This window comes from Oncorhynchus keta, chromosome 12, assembly GCF_023373465.1.
Source record: "Oncorhynchus keta strain PuntledgeMale-10-30-2019 chromosome 12, Oket_V2, whole genome shotgun sequence".
Lineage (NCBI taxonomy): Eukaryota > Metazoa > Chordata > Actinopteri > Salmoniformes > Salmonidae > Oncorhynchus > Oncorhynchus keta.
Window position 1 is genome coordinate 40,572,789 of NC_068432.1, and position 23,452 is coordinate 40,596,240.

The window sequence follows — 23,452 nt, forward strand, 5'->3', positions numbered from 1 at the left end:
AATAAACACCACCTCACTACTGACCACATATACATCTTACACTCATTAATAAACACCACCTCACTACTGACCACATATACATCTTACACTCATTAATAAACACCACAACACTACTGACCACATATACACCTTACACTCATTAATAAACACCACCTCACTACTGACCACATATACACCTTACACTCATTAATAAACACCACAACACTACTGACCACATATACATCTTACACTCATTAATAAACACCACAACACTACTGACCACATATACACCTTACACTCATTAATAAACACCACCTCACTACTGACCACATATACACCTTACACTCATTAATAAACACCACAACACTACTGACCACATATACACCTTACACTCATTAATAAACACCACCTCACTACTGACCACATATACATCTTACACTCATTAATAAACACCACAACACTACTGACCACATATACATCTTACACTCATTAATAAACACCACAACACTACTGACCACATATACACCTTACACTCATTAATAAACACCACAACACTACTGACCACATATACATCTTACACTCATTAATAAACACCACCTCACTACTGACCACATATACACCTTACACTCATTAATAAACACCACCTCACTACTGACCACATATACACCTTACACTCATTAATAAACACCACACTACACACATATACACCTTACACTAAACACCACCTCACTATACACATATACATCACTCATTAATAAACACCACCTCACTACTGACCACATATACATCTTACACTCATTAATAAACACCACCTCACTACTGACCACATATACATCTTACACTCATTAATAAACACCACCTCACTACTGACCACATATACATCTTACACTCATTAATAAACACCACCTCACTACTGACCACATATACATCTTACACTCATTAATAAACACCACACTACACACATATCACTACTGACCACATACTACTGACACATATACACTTACACTCATTAATAAACACCACCTCACTACTGACCACATATACATCTTACACTCATTAATAAACACCACCTCACTACTGACCACATATACACCTTACACTCATTAATAAACACCACCTCACTACTGACCACATATACACTTACACATAAACACCACAACACTTGACACATATACATTAATAAACACCACCTCACTACTGACCACATATACATCTTACACTCATTAATAAACACCACCTCACTACTGACCACATATACACCTTACACTCATTAATAAACACCACCTCACTACTGACCACATATACACACACACATTAATAAACACCACCTCACACTGACCACATATACACTCATTAATAAACACCACCTCACTACTGACCACATATACACCTTACACTCATTAATAAACACCACCTCACTACTGACCACATATACACTTACACTCATTAATAAACACCACCTCACTACTGACCACATATACATCTTACACTCATTAATAAACACCACCTCACTACTGACCACATATACATCTTACACTCATTAATAAACACCACCTCACTACTGACCACATATACACCTTACACTCATTAATAAACACACCACTACTCACTACTGATTAATAAACACCACAACACTATGACACTTACACTCATTAATAAACACCACCTCACTACTGACCACATATACATCTTACACATTAATAAACACCACCTCACTACTGACCACATATACACCTTACACACATTAAACACCACCTCACTACTGACCACATATACATCTTACTCATTAATAAACACCACCTCACTACTGACCACATATACACCTTACACTCATTAAACACCACCTCACTACTGACCACATATACATCTTACTCATTAATAAACACCACCTCACTACTGACCACATATACATCTTACTCATTAATAAACACCACCTCACTACTGACCACATATACATCTTACTCATTAATAAACACCACCTCACTACTGACCACATATACACCTTACACTCATTAAACACCACCTCACTACTGACCACATATACATCTTACTCATTAATAAACACCACCTCACTACTGACCACATATACATCTTATACTCATTAAACACCACCTCACTACTGACCACATATACATCTTACACTCATTAATAAACACCACCTCACTACTGACCACATATACATCTTACTCATTAATAAACACCACCTCACTACTGACCACATATACACCTTACACTCATTAAACACCACCTCACTACTGACCACATATACATCTTACTCATTAATAAACACCACCTCACTACTGACCACATATACACCTTACACTCATTAAACACCACCTCACTACTGACCACATATACATCTTACTCATTAATAAACACCACCTCACTACTGACACATATACATATACATCTTACTCATTAATAAACACCACCTCACTACTGACCACATATACATCTTACCACTCACTACTGACCACATAAATCTTACTCATTAATAAACACCACCTCACTACTGACCACATATACATCTTACTCATTAATAAACACCACCTCACTACTGACCACATATACACCTTACACTCATTAAACACCACCTCACTACTGACCACATATACACCTTACACTCATTAAACACCACCTCACTACTGACCACATATACACCTTACACTCATTAAACACCACCTCACTACTGACCACATATACATCTTACACTCATTAATAAACACCACCTCACTACTGACCACATATACACCTTACACTCATTAATAAACACCACCTCACTACTGACCACATATACACCTTACACTCATTAATAAACACCACCTCACTACTGACCACATATACATCTTACACTCATTAATAAACACCACCTCACTACTGACCACATATACACCTTACACACATTAATAAACACCACCTCACTACTGACCACATATACATCTTACACTCATTAATAAACACCACAACACTACTGACCACATATACACCTTACACTCATTAATAAACACCACCTCACTACTGACCACATATACATCTTACACTCATTAATAAACACCACCTCACTACTGACCACATATACACCTTACACTCATTAATAAACACCACCTCACTACTGACCACATATACATCTTACACTCATTAATAAACACCACCTCACTACTGACCACATATACACCTTACACTCATTAAACACCACCTCACTACTGACCACATATACATCTTACTCATTAATAAACACCACCTCACTACTGACCACATATACACCTTACACTCATTAAACACCACCTCACTACTGACCACATATACATCTTACACTCATTAATAAACACCACCTCACTACTGACCACATATACATCTTACACTCATTAATAAACACCACCTCACTACTGACCACATATACATCTTACACTCATTAATAAACATACCTCACTACTGACCACATATACATCTTACACTCATTAATAAACACCACCTCACTACTGACCACATATACATCTTACACTCATTAATAAACACCACCTCACTACTGACCACATATACATCTTAGACTCATTAATAAACACCACAACACTACTGACCACATATACATCTTAGACTCATTTTAAACACCACAACACTACTGACCACATATACATCTTACACTCATTAATAAACACCACAACACTACTGACCACATATACACACACTAATTAATAAACACCATCTCACTACTGACCACATATATACACACACAATTAATAAACACCACAACACTACTGACCACATATACATCTTACACTCATTTAAACACCACCTCACTACTGACCACATATACATCTTACTCATTAATAAACACCACCTCACTACTGACCACATATACACCTTACATAACATTAAACACCACCTCACTACTGACCACATATACATCTTACACACATTTAAACACCACCTCACTACTGACCACATATACACACACTAATTAATAAACACCACCTCACTACTGACCACATATACACCTTACACTCATTAATAAACACCACAACACTACTGACCACGTATACATCTTACACTCATTAATAAACACCACCTCACTACTGACCACATATACACCTTACACACATTAAACACCACCCCACTACTGACCACATATACACCTTAGACTCATTAATAAACACCACCTCACTACTGACCACATATACACCTTAGACTCATTAATAAACACCACCTCACTACTGACCACATATACACCTTACACACATTAAACACCACCTCACTACTGACCACATATACATCTTACACTCATTAATAAACACCACAACACTACTGACCACATATACATCTTACTACTCATTAATAAACACCACCTCACTACTGACCACATATACACCTTACACTCATTTTAAACACCACCTCACTACTGACCACATATACATCTTACACTCATTAATAAACACCACCTCACTACTGACCACATATACATCTTACACTCATTAATAAACACCACCTCACTACTGACCACATATACACCTTACACTCATTAATAAACACCACAACACTACTGACCACATATACATCTTACACTCATTAATAAACACCACCTCACTACTGACCACATATACATCTTACACTAATTAATAAACACCATCTCACTACTGACCACATATACATCTTACTCATTAATAAACACCACAACACTACTGACCACATATACATCTTAGACTCATTTTAAACACCACAACACTACTGACCACATATACATCTTAGACTCATTTTAAACACCACAACACTACTGACCACATATACATAAACACCATTACTGACTATATACACACACAAATTAATAAACACCACAACACTACTGACCACATATACATCTTACACTCATTAATAAACACCACCTCACTACTGACCACATATACATCTTACACTCATTAATAAACACCACCTCACTACTGACCACATATACATCTTACTCATTAATAAACACCACCTCACTACTGACCACATATACATCTTAGACTCATTAATAAACACCACAACACTACTGACCACATATACATCTTAGACTCATTTTAAACACCACAACACTACTGACCACATATACATCTTAGACTCATTTTAAACACCACAACACTACTGACCACATATACATCTTACACTCATTAATAAACACCACAACACTACTGACCACATATACACCTTACACTCATTAATAAACACCACAACACTACTGACCACATATACACCTTACACTCATCATTAAACACCACAACACTACTGACCACATATACACTCATTTACACTACATATACATTAATAAACACCACAACACTACTGACCACATATACATCTTACACTCATTAATAAACACCACCTCACTACTGACCACATATACATCTTACACTCATTAATAAACACCACTCACTACTGACCACATATACATCTTACACTCATTAATAAACACCACTCACTACTGACCACATATACACCTTACACTCATTAATAAACACCACAACACTACTGACCACATATACACCTTACACTCATTAATAAACACCACAACACTACTGACCACATATACATCTTACACTCATTAATAAACACCACTGACCACATATGACCACATTAATAAACACCATCTCACACTGACCATATATACACACAAATTAATAAACACCACAACACTACTGACCACATATACATCTTACACACATTAATAAACACCACCTCACTACTGACCACATATACATCTTACACTCATTAATAAACACCACAACACTACTGACCACATATACACCTTACACTCATTTTAAACACCACAACACTACTGACCACATATACAACACTAATTAATAAACACCACCTCACTACTGACCACATATACACCTTACACTCATTTTAAACACCACAACACTACTGACCACATATACACCTTACACTCATTAATAAACACCACCTCACTACTGACCACATATACATCTTACACTAATTAATAAACACCACAACACTACTGACCACATATACACCTTACACTCATTAATAAACACCACAACTGACCACATATACATCTTACACTAATTAATAAACACAACAACACTACTGACCACATATACACCTTACACTCATTAATAAACACCACATCACTACTGACCACATATACATCTTACACTCATTAATAAACACCACAACACTACTGACCACATATACACTTACACTAATTAATAAACACCATCTCACTACTGACCACATATACACCTTACACACATTAATAAACACCACAACACTATTGACCACATATACATCTTACACTCATTAATAAACACCACAACACTACTGACCACATATACACACTTACTAATTAATAAACACCACAACACTACTGACCATATATACACACACATTAATTAATAAACACCACAACACTACTGACCACATATACATCTTACACTCATTAATAAACACCACAACACTACTGACCACATATACATCTTACTCATTAATAAACACCACAACACTACTGACCACATATACATCTTACTCATTAATAAACACCACCTCACTACTGACCACATATACATCTTACACTCATTAATAAACACCACAACACTACTGACCACATATACACACACTCATTTAATAAACACATTAATAAACACCACCTCACTACTGACCACATATACACCTTACTCATTAATAAACACCACCTCACTACTGACCACATATACATCTTACACTCATTAATAAACACCACCTCACTACTGACCACATATACATCTTACTCATTAATAAACACCACAACACTACTGACCACATATACACCTTACATTAATTAAACACCACAACACTACTGACCACATATACATCTTACACACATTAAACACCACCAACACTACTGACCACATATACACCTTACACACATTAAACACCACCTCACTACTGACCACATATACACCTTACACTCATTAATAAACACCACAACACTACTGACCACATATACACCTTACACTCATTAATAAACACCACAACACTACTGACCACATATACACCTTACACTCATTAATAAACACCACAACACTACTGACCACATATACACACAAATTAATAAACACCACAACACTACTGACCACATATACATCTTCCACTCATTAAACACCACCTCACTACTGACCACATATACATCTTACACTCATTAATAAACACCACAACACTACTGACCACATATGCACACACAAATTAATAAACACCACCTCACTACTGACCACATATACACACACTAGTTAATAAACACCATCTACTGACCACATATACACCTTACACACATTAATAAACACCACCTCACTACTGACCACATATACACCTTACACTCATTAATAAACACCACCTCACTACTGACCACATATACACCTTACACTCATTAATAAACACCACCTCACTACTGACCACATATACATCTTACACTCATTAATAAACACAACAACACTACTGACCACATATACACACACTCATTAATAAACACCACCTCACTACTGACCACATATACACCTTACACTCATTAATAAACACCACCTCACTACTGACCACATATACATCTTACACTCATTAATAAACACAACAACACTACTGACCATATATACACACACAAATTAATAAACACCACAACACTACTGACCACATATACATCTTACACTCATTAAACACCACCTCACTACTGACCACATATACATCTTGTACTAATTAATAAACACCACAACACGACTGACCACATATACACCTTACACTCATTTTAAACACCACAACACTACTGACCACATATACACACACAAATTAATAAACACCACCACACTACTGACCACATATACACCTTACACTCATTAATAAACACCACCTCACTACTGACCACATATACATCTTACACTAATTAATAAACACCACCTCACTACTGACCACATATACATCTTACTCATTAATAAACACCACTCACTACTGACCACATATACATCTTACACACATTAAACACCAACACTACTGACCACATATACATCTTACACACATTAAACACCACCTCACTACTGACCACATATACATCTTACACACATTAAACACCACCTCACTACTGACCACATATACACTTACACATTAATAAACACCACAACACTACTGACCACATATACATCTTACTCTCATTAATAAACACCACCTCACTACTGACCACATATACATCTTACACACATTAAACACCACCTCACTACTGACCACATATACACCTTACACACATTAAACACCACTCACTACTGACCACATATAAACATTAAACACCACCTCACTACTGACCACATATACACCTTACACTCATTAATAAACACCACAACACTACTGACCACATATACATCTTACACATTAATAAACACCACTCACTACTGACCACATATACACCATTAAACACCAAACACTACTGACCACATATACATCTTACTCATTAATAAACACCACACTACTGACCACATATACATCTTACTCATTAATAAACACCACCTCACTACTGACCACATATACATCTTACACATTAATTAAACACCACCTCACTACTGACCACATATACACCTTACACACATTAAACACCACCTCACTACTGACCACATATACATCTTACTCATTAATAAACACCACCTCACTACTGACCACATATACACCTTACACACATTAAACACCACCTCACTACTGACCACATATACACCTTACACTCATTAATAAACACCACAACACTACTGACCACATATACATCTTACTCATTAATAAACACCACCTCACTACTGACCACATATACACCTTACACACATTAAACACCACCTCACTACTGACCACATATACATCTTACACTCATTAATAAACACAACAACACTACTGACCACATATACACCTTAGACTCATTAATAAACACCACAACACTACTGACCACATATACACCTTAGACTCATTAATAAACACCACAACACTACTGACCACATATACACCTTAGACTCATTAATAAACACCACAACACTACTGACCACATATACACCTTACACTCATTAATAAACACCACAACACTACTGACCACATATACATCTTACTCATTAATAAACACCACCTCACTACTGACCACATATACATCTTACACAATTAAACACCACCTCACTACTGACCACATATACATCTTACTCATTAATAAACACCACCTCACTACTGACCACATATACACCTTACACACATTAAACACCACCTCACTACTGACCACATATACATCTTACACTCATTAAACACCACCTCACTACTGACCACATATACATCTACACTCATTAATAAACACCACTCACTACTGACCACATATACATCTTACACTCATTAATAAACACCACTCACTACTGACCACATATACATCTTACACTCATTAATAAACACAACAACACTACTTACATAAACACTCATTAATAAACACCACCTCACTACTGACCACATATACATCTTACACTCATTAATAAACACCATCTCACTACTGACCACATATACATCTTACACTCATTAATAAACACCACAACACTACTGACCACATATACATCTTACACTCATTAATAAACACCACAACACTACTGACCACATATACATCTTACACTCATTAATAAACACCACAACACTACTGACCACATATACACACATTAATAAACACCATCTCACTACTGACCATATATACATACACAAATTAATAAACACCACAACACTACTGACCACATATACATCTTACACTCATTAAACACCACTCACTACTGACCACATATACATCTTACTCATTAATAAACACCACCTCACTACTGACCACATATACACCTTACACTCATTAAACACCACCTCACTACTGACCACATATACACCTTACACTCATTAAACACCACCTCACTACTGACCACATATACACCTTACACACATTAAACACCACCTCACTACTGACCACATATACACCTTACACACATTTTAAACACCACAACACTACTGACCATATATACATCTTACACTCATTAATAAACACCACCTCACTACTGACCACATATACACCTTACACACATTAATAAACACCACTCACTACTGACCACATATACATCTTACACTCATTAATAAACACCACAACACTACTGACCACATATACACCTTACACTCATTAATAAACACACATTAATAAACACCACAACACTACTGACCACATATACACCTTACACTCATTAATAAACACCACAACACTACTGACCACATATACACCTTACACTCATTAATAAACACCACAACACTACTGACCACATATACATCTTACTCATTAATAAACACCACCTCACTACTGACCACATATACACCTTACACACATTAATAAACACCACCTCACTACTGACCACATATACATCACTCATTAATAAACACCATCACTACTGACCACATATACATCTTACACTCATTAATAAACACCACCTCACTACTGACTACATATACATCTTACACTCATTAATAAACACAACAACACTACTGACCACATATACATCTTACTCATTAATAAACACCACCTCACTACTGACCACATATACATCTTACACTCATTAATAAACACCATCTCACTACTGACCACATATACATCTTACACTCATTAATAAACACCACAACACTACTGACCACATATACATCTTACACTCATTAATAAACACCACAACACTACTGACCACATATACATCTTACACTCATTAATAAACACCACAACACTACTGACCACATATACACACACTAATTAATAAACACCATCTCACGACTGACCATATATACAACACAAATTAATAAACACCACAACACTACTGACCACATATACATCTTACATCTTAAACACCACTCACTACTACATATACATCTTACTCATTAATAAACACCACCTCACTACTGACCACATATACATCTTACTCATTAATAAACACCACCTCACTACTGACCACATATACATCTTACACTCATTAATAAACACCACAACACTACTGACCACATATACATCTTACACTCATTAATAAACACACAACAACCACTCACTGACCACATATACATCTTACACTCATTTTAAACACCACAACACTACTGACCACATATACATCTTACACTCATTAATAAACACCACAACACTACTGACCACATATACACCTTACACTCATTAATAAACACCACAACACTACTGACCACATATACACCTTACACACATTAATAAACACCACAACACTACTGACCACATATACATCTTGTACTAATTAATAAACACCACAACACTACTGACCACATATACATCTTACACTCATTAATAAACACCACAACACTACTGACCACATATACACCTTAGACTCATTAATAAACACCACCTCACTACTGACCACATATACACCTTAGACTCATTAATAAACACCACAACACTACTGACCACATATACATCTTACTCATTAATAAACACCACCTCACTACTGACCACATATACACCTTACACACATTAAACACCACCTCACTACTGACCACATATACACCTTACACTCATTAAACACCACCTCACTACTGACCACATATACATCTTACTCATTAATAAACACCACCTCACTACTGACCACATATACATCTTACACTCATTAATAAACACAACAACACTACTGACCACATATACATCTTACTCATTAATAAACACCACCTCACTACTGACCACATATACATCTTACACTCATTAATAAACACCACCTCACTACTGACCACATATACATCTTACACTCATTAATAAACACAACAACACTACTGACCACATATACATCTTACTCATTAATAAACACCACAACACTACTGACCACATATACATCTTACACTCATTAATAAACACCACAACACTACTGACCACATATACACACACTAATTAATAAACACCATCTCACGACTGACCATATATACACACACAAATTAATAAACACCACAACACTACTGACCACATATACATCTTACACTCATTAAACACCACCTCACTACTGACCACATATACATCTTGTACTAATTAATAAACACCACCTCACTACTGACCACATATACATCACTCATTAATAAACACCACCTCACTACTGACCACATATACATCTTACACTCATTAATAAACACCACAACACTACTGACCACATATACATCTTACACTCATTAATAAACACCACAACACTACCACCTCACTACTGACCACATATACATCTTACACTCATTTTAAACACCACAACACTACTGACCACATATACACCTTACACTCATTAATAAACACCACAACACTACTGACCACATATACATCTTACACTCATTAATAAACACCAACAACACTACTGACCACATATACACCTTACACTCATTTAAACACCACAACACTACTGACCACATATACACCTTACACACATTAATAAACACCACAACACTACTGACCACATATACACCTTACACTCATTAATAAACACCACCTCACTACTGACCACATATACACCTTACACTCATTAATAAACACCACAACACTACTGACCACATATACACCTTACACTCATTATTTTAAACACCACAACACTACTGACCACATATACATCTTACACTCATTAATAAACACCACAACACTACTGACCACATATACACACACTAATTAATAAACACCATCTCACGACTGACCATATATACACACACAAATTAATAAACACCACAACACTACTGACCACATATACATCTTACACTCATTAAACACCACCTCACTACTGACCACATATACATCTTGTACTAATTAATAAACACCACAACACGACTGACCACATATACACCTTACACTCATTTTAAACACCACAACACTACTGACCACATATACACACACTAATTAATAAACACCACCTCACTACTGACCACATATACACCTTACACTCATTAATAAACACCACAACACTACTGACCACATATACACCTTACACTCATTAATAAACACCACAACACTACTGACCACATATACACCTTACACTCATTAATAAACACCACAACACTACTGACCACATATACACTTACACTCATTAATAAACACCACTCACTACTGACCACATATACACCTTACACTCATTAATAAACACCACAACACTACTGACCACATATACACCTTACACTCATTTAAACACCACCTCACTACTGACCACATATACACCTTACACTCATTAATAAACACCACAACACTACTGACCACATATACACTAATTAATAAACACCATCTCACTACTGACCACATATACACACACACATTAATAAACACCACAACACTATTGACCACATATACATCTTACACTCATTAATAAACACCACAACACTACTGACCACATATACACACTTACACTCATTAATAAACACCATCAACACTACTGACCATATATACACACAAATTAATAAACACCACAACACTACTGACCACATATACATCTTACTCATTAATAAACACCACAACACTACTGACCACATATACATCTTACTCATTAATAAACACCACCTCACTACTGACCACATATACACACACTAATTAATAAACACCACCTCACTACTGACCACATATACACCTTACACTCATTAATAAACACCACCTCACTACTGACCATATATACACACACTAATTAATAAACACCACCTCACTACTGACCATATATACACACACTAATTAATAAACACCACCTCACTACTGACCATATATACACCTTACACTCATTAATAAACACCACCTCACTACTGACCACATATACATCTTACACTCATTAATAAACACCACAACACTACTGACCACATATACACCTTACACTCATTAATAAACACCACTACTGACCACATATACACCTTACACACATTAAACACCACCTCACTACTGACCACATATACATCTTACACTATTAAACACCACCTCACTACTGACCACATATACACCTTACACACATTAAACACCACCTCACTACTGACCACATATACACCTTACACTCATTAATAAACACCACAACACTACTGACCACATATACACCTTACACTCATTAATAAACACCACAACACTACTGACCACATATACACCTTACACTCATTAATAAACACCACAACACTACTGACCACATATACACACCAAATTAATAAACACCACAACACTACTGACCACATATACATCTTCCACTCATTAAACACCACTCACTACTGACCACATATACATCTTGTACTAATTAATAAACACCACAACACGACTGACCACATATGCACACACAAATTAATAAACACCACCTCACTACTGACCACATATACATCTCACACTAATTAATAAACACCATCTCACTACTGACCACATATACATCTTACTCATTAATAAATACCACCTCACTACTGACCACATATACACCTTACACACATTAATAAACACCACCTCACTACTGACCACATATACACCTTACACTCATTAATAAACACCACCTCACTACTGACCACATATACATCTTACACTCATTAATAAACACAACAACACTACTGACCATATATACACACACAAATTAATAAACACCACAACACGACTGACCACATATACACCTTACACTCATTATAAACACCACAACACTACTGACCACATATACACACACAAATTAATAAACACCACAACACTACTGACCACATATACATCTTACACTCATTAAACACCACCTCACTACTGACCACATATACATCTTGTACTAATTAATAAACACCACAACACGACTGACCACATATACACCTTACACTCATTTTAAACACCACAACACTACTGACCATATATACACACACTAATTAATAAACACCATCTCACTGCTGACCACATATACATCTTACTCATTAATAAACACCACCTCACTACTGACCACATATACATCTTACTCATTAATAAACACCACCTCACTACTGACCACATATACATCTTACTCATTAATAAACACCACCTCACTACTGACCACATATACACCTTACACACATTAAACACCACCTCACTACTGACCACATATACACCTTAGACTCATTAAACACCACCTCACTACTGACCACATATACACCTTACACACATTAAACACCACCTCACTACTGACCACATATACACCTTACACTCATTAATAAACACCACAACACTACTGACCACGTATACATCTTACTCATTAATAAACACCACCTCACTACTGACCACATATACACCTTACACACATTAAACACCACCTCACTACTGACCACATATACACCTTAGACTCATTAATAAACACCACCTCACTACTGACCACATATACACCTTACACACATTAAACACCACCTCACTACTGACCACATATACATCTTACTCATTAATAAACACCACCTCACTACTGACCACATATACACCTTACACTCATTAATAAACACCACCTCACTACTGACCACATATACACCTCATTTACACACCACAACACTACTGACCACATATACATCTTACTCATTAATAAACACCACCTCACTACTGACCACATATACATTATACTCATTAATAAACACCACCTCACTACTGACCACATATACACCTTACACACATTAAACACCACCTCACTACTGACCACATATACACCTTACACACATTAAACACCACCTCACTACTGACCACATATACACCTTACACACATTAAACACCACCTCACTACTGACCACATATACACCTTACACACATTAAACACCACCTCACTACTGACCACATATACACCTTACACTCATTAATAAACACCACAACACTACTGACCACATATACATCTTACTCATTAATAAACACCACTCACTACTGACCACATATACACCTTACACACATTAAACACCACCTCACTACTGACCACATATACATCTTACACTCATTAATAAACACAACAACACTACTGACCACATATACATCTTAGACTCATTAATAAACACCACAACACTACTGACCACATATACACCTTACACTCATTTTAAACACCACAACACTACTGACCATATACACACACACTAATTAATAAACACCACCTCACTGCTGACCACATATACATCTTACACTCATTTTAAACACCACAACACTACTGACCACATATACACCTTACACTCATTAATAAACACCACTCACTACTGACCACAAATACACCTTACACTCATTAATAAACACCACAACACTACTGACCACATATACACCTTACACTCATTAATAAACACCACCTCACTACTGACCACATATACACCTTACACTCATTAATAAACACCACCTCACTACTGACCACATATACACCTTACACTCATTAATAAACACCACAACACTACTGACCACATATACACCTTACACTCATTAATAAACACCACCTCACTACTGACCACATATACACCTTACACTCATTAATAAACACCACAACACTACTGACCACATATACACCTTACACTCATTAATAAACACCACAACACGACTGACCACATATACACCTTACACTCATTTTAAACACCACAACACTACTGACCACATATACACACACTAATTAATAAACACCATCTCACGACTGACCATATATACACCTTACACACATTAATAAACACCACAACACTATTGACCACATATACATCTTACACTCATTAATAAACACCACAACACTACTGACCACATATACACACACTAATTAATAAACACCATCTCACGACTGACCATATATACACACACAAATTAATAAACACCACAACACTACTGACCACATATACATCTTACACTCATTAAACACCACCTCACTACTGACCACATATACATCTTACTCATTAATAAACACCACCTCACTACTGACCACATATACATCTTACTCATTAATAAACACCACCTCACTACTGACCACATATACATCTTACACTCATTAATAAACACCACAACACTACTGACCACATATACACACACTAATTAATAAACACCATCTCACGACTGACCATATATACACACACTAATTAATAAACACCACCTCACTACTGACCACATATACATCTTACTCATTAATAAACACCACCTCACTACTGACCACATATACATCTTACTCATTAATAAACACCACCTCACTACTGACCACATATACATCTTACTCATTAATAAACACCACCTCACTACTGACCACATATACACCTTACACTCATTAAACACCACCTCACTACTGACCACATATACATCTTACACACATTAAACACCACCTCACTACTGACCACATATACACCTTACACACATTAAACACCACCTCACTACTGACCATATATACACACACTCATTAATAAACACCACCTCACTACTGACCATATATACACCTTACACACATTAATAAACACCACAACACTACTGACCACATATACACCTTACACTCATTAATAAACACCACAACACTACTGACCACATATACACACACAAATTAATAAACACCACAACACTACTGACCACATATACATCTTCCACTCATTAAACACCACCTCACTACTGACCACATATACATCTTGTACTAATTAATAAACACCACAACACGACTGACCACATATGCACACACAAATTAATAAACACCACCTCACTGCTGACCACATATACACACACTAGTTAATAAACACCATCTCACGACTGACCACATATACACCTTACACACATTAATAAACACCACCTCACTACTGACCACATATACACCTTACACTCATTAATAAACACCACCTCACTACTGACCACATATACACCTTACACTCATTAATAAACACCACCTCACTACTGACCACATATACATCTTACACTCATTAATAAACACAACAACACTACTGACCACATATACACACACTAATTAATAAACACCATCTCACAACTGACCATATATACACACACAAATTAATAAACACCACCTCACTGCTGACCACATATACACACACTAATTAATAAACACCATCTCACGACTGACCATATATACACACACAAATTAATAAACACCACAACACTACTGACCACATATACATCTTACACTCATTAAACACCACCTCACTACTGACCACATATACATCTTGTACTAATTAATAAACACCACAACACGACTGACCACATATACACCTTACACTCATTTTAAACACCACAACACTACTGACCATATATACACACACTAATTAATAAACACCATCTCACTGCTGACCACATATACATCTTACTCATTAATAAACACCACCTCACTACTGACCACATATACATCTTACTCATTAATAAACACCACCTCACTACTGACCACATATACAACTTACACATTAATAAACACCACCTCACTACTGACCACATATACACCTTACACACCACCTCACCACTAACCACATATACATCTTACACACATTAAACACCACCTCACTACTGACCACATATACACCTTACACACATTAAACACCACCTCACTACTGACCACATATACACCTTACACTCATTAAACACCACCTCACTACTGACCACATATACATCTTACTCATTAATAAACACCACCTCACTACTGACCACATATACACCTTACACACATTAAACACCACCTCACTACTGACCACATATACACCTTACACACATTAAACACCACCTCACTACTGACCACATATACACCTTACACTCATTAAACACCACCTCACTACTGACCACATATACACACCTTACACTCATTAAACACCACCTCACTACTGACCACATATACATCTTACTCATTAATAAACACCACCTCACTACTGACCACATATACACCTTACACACCACAACACTACTGACCACATATACATCTTACTCATTAATAAACACCACCTCACTACTGACCACATATACATCTTACTCATTAATAAACACCACCTCACTACTGACCACATATACACCTTACACACATTAAACACCACCTCACTACTGACCACATATACACCTTACACACATTAAACACCACCTCACTACTGACCACATATACACCTTACACACATTAAACACCACCTCACTACTGACCACATATACACCTTACACACATTAAACACCACCTCACTACTGACCACATATACACCTTACACTCATTAATAAACACCACCACACTACTGACCACATATACATCTTACTCATTAATAAACACCACCTCACTACTGACCACATATACACCTTACACACATTAAACACCACCTCACTACTGACCACATATACACCTTACACTCATTAATAAACACCACAACACTACTGACCACATATACACCTTACACTCATTAATAAACACCACAACACTACTGACCACATATACACCTTACACTCATTAATAAACACCACAACACTACTGACCACATATACACCTTACACTCATTAATAAACACCACCTCACTACTGACCACATATACACCTTACACTCATTAATAAACACCACCTCACTACTGACCACATATACATCTTACTCATTAATAAACACCACCTCACTACTGACCACATATACACCTTACACACATTAAACACCACCTCACTACTGACCACATATACATCTTACTCATTAATAAACACCACCTCACTACTGACCACATATACACCTTACACACATTAAACACCACCTCACTACTGACCACATATACACCTTACACTCATTAAACACCACCTCACTACTGACCACATATACATCTTACTCATTAATAAACACCACCTCACTACTGACCACATATACATCTTACACTCATTAATAAACACCACCTCACTACTGACCACATATACATCTTACTCATTAATAAACACCACCTCACTACTGACCACATATACATCTTACACTCATTAATAAACACCATCTCACTACTGACCACATATACATCTTACTCATTAATAAACACCACAACACTACTGACCACATATACATCTTAGACTCATTTTAAACACCACAACACTACTGACCACATATACATCTTAGACTCATTTTAAACACCACAACACTACTGACCACATATACATCTTACACTCATTAATAAACACCACAACACTACTGACCACATATACACACACTAATTAATAAACACCATCTCACGACTGACCATATATACACACACAAATTAATAAACACCACAACACTACTGACCACATATACATCTTACACTCATTAAACACCACCTCACTACTGACCACATATACACTTACTAATTAATAAACACCACCTCACTACTGACCACATATACACCTTACACTCATTAAACACCACCTCACTACTGACCACATATACACCTTACACTCATTAAACACCACCTCACTACTGACCACATATACACCTTACACACATTAAACACCACCTCACTACTGACCACATATACACCTTACACTCATTAATAAACACCACAACACTACTGACCACATATACATCTTACTCATTAATAAACACCACCTCACTACTGACCACATATACACCTTACACACATTAAACACCACCTCACTACTGACCACATATACACCTTACACTCATTAATAAACACCACAACACTACTGACCACGTATACATCTTACTCATTAATAAACACCACCTCACTACTGACCACATATACACCTTACACTCATTAATAAACACCACCTCACTACTGACCACATATACACCTTACACTCATTAAACACCACCTCACTACTGACCACATATACATCTTACTCATTAATAAACACCACCTCACTACTGACCACATATACACCTTACACACATTAAACACCACCTCACTACTGACCACATATACATCTTACTCATTAATAAACACCACCTCACTACTGACCACATATACATCTTACACTCATTAATAAACACCACCTCACTACTGACCACATATACATCTTACACTCATTAATAAACACAACAACACTACTGACCACATATACATCTTACTCATTAATAAACACCACCTCACTACTGACCACATATACATCTTACACTCATTAATAAACACCACCTCACTACTGACCACATATACATCTTACACTAATTAATAAACACCACAACACGACTGACCACATATACACCTTACACTCATTTTAAACACCACAACACTACTGACCACATATACACACACAAATTAATAAACACCACCTCACTGCTGACCACATATACACACACTAATTAATAAACACCATCTCACGACTGACCATATATACACACACAAATTAATAAACACCACAACACTACTGACCACATATACATCTTACACTCATTAAACACCACCTCACTACTGACCATATATACACACACTAATTAATAAACACCACAACACTACTGACCACATATACATCTTGTACTAATTAATAAACACCACAACACGACTGACCACATATACATCTTACACTCATTAATAAACACCACAACACTACTGACCACATATACATCTTACACTCATTAATAAACACCACAACACTACCACCTCACTGCTGACCACATATACATCTTACACTCATTTTAAACACCACAACACTACTGACCACATGTACACCTTACACTCATTAATAAACACCACAACACTACTGACCACATATACATCTTACACTCATTAAACACCACCTCACTACTGACCATATATACACACACTAATTAATAAACACCACAACACTACTGACCACATATACATCTTGTACTAATTAATAAACACCACAACACGACTGACCACATATACACCTTACACTCATTTTAAACACCACAACACTACTGACCATATATACACACACTAATTAATAAACACCATCTCACTGCTGACCACATATACACCTTACACTCATTAATAAACACCACAACACTACTGACCACATATACACCTTACACTCATTAATAAACACCACAACACTACTGACCACATATACACCTTACACTCATTAATAAACACCACAACACTACTGACCACATATACACCTTACACTCATTAATAAACACCACCTCACTACTGACCACATATACACCTTACACTCATTAATAAACACCACCTCACTACTGACCACATATACACCTTACACTCATTAATAAACACCACAACACTACTGACCACATATACACCTTACACTCATTAATAAACACCACAACACTACTGACCACATATACACCTTACACTCATTAATAAACACCACAACACGACTGACCACATATACACCTTACACTCATTTTAAACACCACAACACTACTGACCACATATACACCTTACACTCATTAATAAACACCACAACACTACTGACCACATATACACACACTAATTAATAAACACCATCTCACTACTGACCATATATACACCTTACACACATTAATAAACACCACAACACTATTGACCACATATACATCTTACACTCATTAATAAACACCACAACACTACTGACCACATATACACACACTAATTAATAAACACCATCTCACGACTGACCATATATACACACACAAATTAATAAACACCACAACACTACTGACCACATATACACACACTAATTAATAAACACCACCTCACTACTGACCACATATACACCTTACACTCATTAAACACCACCTCACTACTGACCACATATACACCTTACACTCATTAAACACCACCTCACTACTGACCACATATACACCTTACACTCATTAATAAACACCACAACACTACTGACCATATATACACACACTAATTAATAAACACCACCTCACTACTGACCATATATACACACACTAATTAATAAACACCACCTCACTACTGACCATATATACACACACTAATTAATAAACACCACCTCACTACTGACCACATATACACCTTACACTCATTAATAAACACCACAACACTACTGACCACATATACACCTTACACTCATTATTAAACACCACCTCACTACTGACCACATATACACCTTACACTCATTAATAAACACCACAACACTACTGACCACATATACACACACTAATTAATAAACACCATCTCACGACTGACCATATATACACACACAAATTAATAAACACCACAACACTACTGACCATATATACACACACTAATTAATAAACACCACCTCACTACTGACCATATATACACACACTAATTAATAAACACCACCTCACTACTGACCATATATACACACACTAATTAATAAACACCACCTCACTACTGACCATATATACACACACTAATTAATAAACACCACCGCTGTCACGCCCTGGTCAAGGTATTTTGTGTTTGTCTTCATTTATTTGGTCAGGCCAGGCTGTGACATGGGTTTTTGTATGTGGTGTGTAGCTTAGTGGGATTGTAGCTTAGTGGGGTGTTCTAGGAGAGTCTATGGCTGTCTGAAGTGGTTCTCAATCAGAGGCAGGTGTTTATCGTTGTCTCTGATTGGGAACCATATTTAGGCAGCCATATTCTTTGTGTGTTTCGTGGGTGATTGTCCTTAGTGTCCTTGTTAGTTTACACAAGTATAGGCTGTTTCGGTTTTTGTTAC

The 23,452-nt window shown here is 36.3% G+C and overlaps 1 protein-coding gene and 1 long non-coding RNA gene across 2 annotated transcripts in view; both read right to left on the reverse strand.

Moving 5' to 3' along the window:
• LOC118376507 (soluble lamin-associated protein of 75 kDa-like) overlaps positions 1-23,452 on the reverse strand; it is a 59,869-nt gene that overhangs the window by 15,007 nt on the left and 21,410 nt on the right. The window lies entirely within an intron of this gene.
• LOC127906371 (uncharacterized) lies at positions 227-23,122 on the reverse strand. The gene is made up of 8 exons (XR_008061065.1): positions 22,871-23,122; positions 19,216-19,450; positions 17,347-17,393; positions 16,051-16,119; positions 14,704-14,840; positions 12,623-12,891; positions 2,732-3,037; positions 227-364 (listed from the first exon to the last, which is right to left on the reverse strand). It is a non-coding gene; the product is annotated as an uncharacterized LOC127906371 (long non-coding RNA).